This window comes from Phyllobates terribilis, unplaced genomic scaffold (assembly GCF_046119375.1).
Source record: "Phyllobates terribilis strain yellow unplaced genomic scaffold, ASM4611937v1 Scaffold_5__5_contigs__length_657084704, whole genome shotgun sequence".
Classification (NCBI taxonomy): Eukaryota; Metazoa; Chordata; class Amphibia; order Anura; family Dendrobatidae; genus Phyllobates; species Phyllobates terribilis.
This window is the reverse complement of record NW_027362765.1, coordinates 179,540,364-179,542,863: the sequence shown is the minus strand read 5'-3', so window position 1 is coordinate 179,542,863 and position 2,500 is coordinate 179,540,364. Positions and strand designations below refer to the sequence as shown.

The 2,500-nt window shown below is 54.8% G+C and overlaps 6 non-coding genes across 6 annotated transcripts; all 6 read right to left on the bottom strand.

The window, feature by feature from the left end:
• Positions 1 to 528: 528 nt before the first annotated feature.
• Positions 529 to 600, bottom strand: TRNAP-UGG (transfer RNA proline (anticodon UGG)). Its single transcript has one exon. It is a non-coding gene; the product is annotated as a tRNA-Pro (tRNA).
• Positions 601 to 1,010: 410 nt separating this feature from the next.
• Positions 1,011 to 1,082, bottom strand: TRNAP-CGG (transfer RNA proline (anticodon CGG)). Its single transcript has one exon. It is a non-coding gene; the product is annotated as a tRNA-Pro (tRNA).
• A 139-nt stretch (positions 1,083 to 1,221) lies between these two features.
• TRNAP-AGG (transfer RNA proline (anticodon AGG)) lies at positions 1,222 to 1,293 on the bottom strand. Its single transcript has one exon. It is a non-coding gene; the product is annotated as a tRNA-Pro (tRNA).
• Positions 1,294 to 1,687: 394 nt separating this feature from the next.
• On the bottom strand, positions 1,688 to 1,759 carry TRNAP-UGG (transfer RNA proline (anticodon UGG)). The gene has a single exon. It is a non-coding gene; the product is annotated as a tRNA-Pro (tRNA).
• Positions 1,760 to 2,169: 410 nt separating this feature from the next.
• On the bottom strand, positions 2,170 to 2,241 carry TRNAP-CGG (transfer RNA proline (anticodon CGG)). The gene has a single exon. It is a non-coding gene; the product is annotated as a tRNA-Pro (tRNA).
• A 139-nt stretch (positions 2,242 to 2,380) lies between these two features.
• On the bottom strand, positions 2,381 to 2,452 carry TRNAP-AGG (transfer RNA proline (anticodon AGG)). The gene has a single exon. It is a non-coding gene; the product is annotated as a tRNA-Pro (tRNA).
• Between the last annotated feature and the right edge of the window lie 48 nt (positions 2,453 to 2,500).

Sequence of the window (2,500 nt, the reverse complement as noted above, 5' to 3'; positions counted from 1 at the left end):
TTAGTTAAAGGGAGGCGAGAAAAAGAAGAGCGCTCAGGCTCGCCCTCAGACAGAGAGAGCAGGGCTCGTCCGGGATTTGAACCCGGGACCTCTCGCACCCTAAGCGAGAATCATACCCCTAGAAAAACGAGCCAACGACGGAACTGTTGCGTTCCAATTTTCCTGGCATAAACAGCTGTGTCGCTTGAAGCGCCTGCCTGGCACCTCCAGAGAAAAGCTTGGCTCTCGCATGGAACATCCGCAGAGAAGTCCATGAGAGACGATGGAGAATTTGACCAAAAATGTGTTTTTGAAGCGGAAGAGCTGGGGAAAAAAGGAGATACGCGTGGGCTCAAAATCTGCACCCTGTGCATGCAACAAGCAATCTAAGGCCAGCCGAGGAGAGGGGGAGGGCAGTGGGAGGGCAAGCAAGAGGGAACATACCGCCTTCCCAGTAGTGAGTTCCAAGAAAAATCAATTCAACAGATTGGCAGCCATTGAGAGAAGCACGTCAGGCATCAGATCGGCAGCAAAGGTTTCCGTAAGCAAGGGCTCGTCCGGGATTTGAACCCGGGACCTCTCGCACCCAAAGCGAGAATCATACCCCTAGACCAACGAGCCAGTGACAGAGAAAGGGGCCACGAGGCGCCTTGCTCACTCTCACAATTTGGCACAGGATGCAGCAAGCGCAAGATCTGACAGCAGTGTCAGAAAAGGCAGGAGGAGTAGAGAGCAGCCGAGTGACAGAAACAGAAGAGGAACCAAGCCGTGAAAATGGGGAGCCCGCCAAAGACCTCTGGCACCTTACGGGAGAAGCAGAGCCATAGCAGTGCATGAGCTAAGAAAGAGCTTCCTCGGAAGGCTCACAGAGTTCCACTTGCAAAAGGCTCCGAGGTGGCGTAAAGATAACCCTCGTTGAGAAGCACCGCCGCGTGCATGACGCAGAGCCAAGCGCCCTTGAGTAAGACCGTTGCAAAAGCATACTGGCACAGATGGGGAGAGAGAGAGCTATGCCAAGCACGCACCAGGCAGGGCTCGTCCGGGATTTGAACCCGGGACCTCTCGCACCCGAAGCGAGAATCATACCCCTAGACCAACGAGCCAACGTTTTGACCAAGCCGTGCACTGGCGTCGATACTCTCACATTTGTCGGCTTGGTCAGCCGCAGAGGACGGTGTGCTTTAGTTAAAGGGAGGCGAGAAAAAGAAGAGCGCTCAGGCTCGCCCTCAGACAGAGAGAGCAGGGCTCGTCCGGGATTTGAACCCGGGACCTCTCGCACCCTAAGCGAGAATCATACCCCTAGACCAACGAGCCAACGACGGAACTGTTGCGTTCCAATTTTCCTGGCATAAACAGCTGTGTCGCTTGAAGCGCCTGCCTGGCACCTCCAGAGAAAAGCTTGGCTCTCGCATGGAACATCCGCAGAGAAGTCCATGAGAGACGATGGAGAATTTGACCAAAAATGTGTTTTTGAAGCGGAAGAGCTGGGGAAAAAAGGAGATACGCGTGGGCTCAAAATCTGCACCCTGTGCATGCAACAAGCAATCTAAGGCCAGCCGAGGAGAGGGGGGGGCAGTGGGAGGGCAAGCAAGAGGGAACATACCGCCTTCCCAGTAGTGAGTTCCAAGAAAAATCAATTCAACAGATTGGCAGCCATTGAGAGAAGCACGTCAGGCATCAGATCGGCAGCAAAGGTTTCCGTAAGCAAGGGCTCGTCCGGGATTTGAACCCGGGACCTCTCGCACCCAAAGCGAGAATCATACCCCTAGACCAACGAGCCAGTGACGGAGAAAGGGGCCACGAGGCGCCTTGCTCACTCTCACAATTTGGCACAGGATGCAGCAAACGCAAGATCTGACAGCAGTGTCAGAAAAGGCAGGAGGAGTAGAGAGCAGCCGAGTGACAGAAACAGAAGAGGAACCAAGCCGTGAAAATGGGGAGCCCGCCAAAGACCTCTGGCACCTTACGGGAGAAGCAGAGCCATAGCAGTGCATGAGCTAAGAAAGAGCTTCCTCGGAAGGCTCACAGAGTTCCACTTGCAAAAGGCTCCGAGGTGGCGTAAAGATAACCCTCGTTGAGAAGCACCGCCGCGTGCATGACGCAGAGCCAAGCGCCCTTGAGTAAGACCGTTGCAAAAGCATACTGGCACAGATGGGGAGAGAGAGAGTTATGCCAAGCACGCACCAGGCAGGGCTCGTCCGGGATTTGAACCCGGGACCTCTCGCACCCGAAGCGAGAATCATACCCCTAGACCAACGAGCCAACGTTTTGACCAAGCCGTGCACTGGCGTCGATACTCTCACATTTGTCGGCTTGGTCAGCCGCAGAGGACGGTGTGCTTTAGTTAAAGGGAGGCGAGAAAAAGAAGAGCGCTCAGGCTCGCCCTCAGACAGAGAGAGCAGGGCTTGTCCGGGATTTGAACCCGGGACCTCTCGCACCCTAAGCGAGAATCATACCCCTAGACCAACGAGCCAACGACGGAACTGTTGCGTTCCAATTTTCCTGGCATAAACAGCTGTGT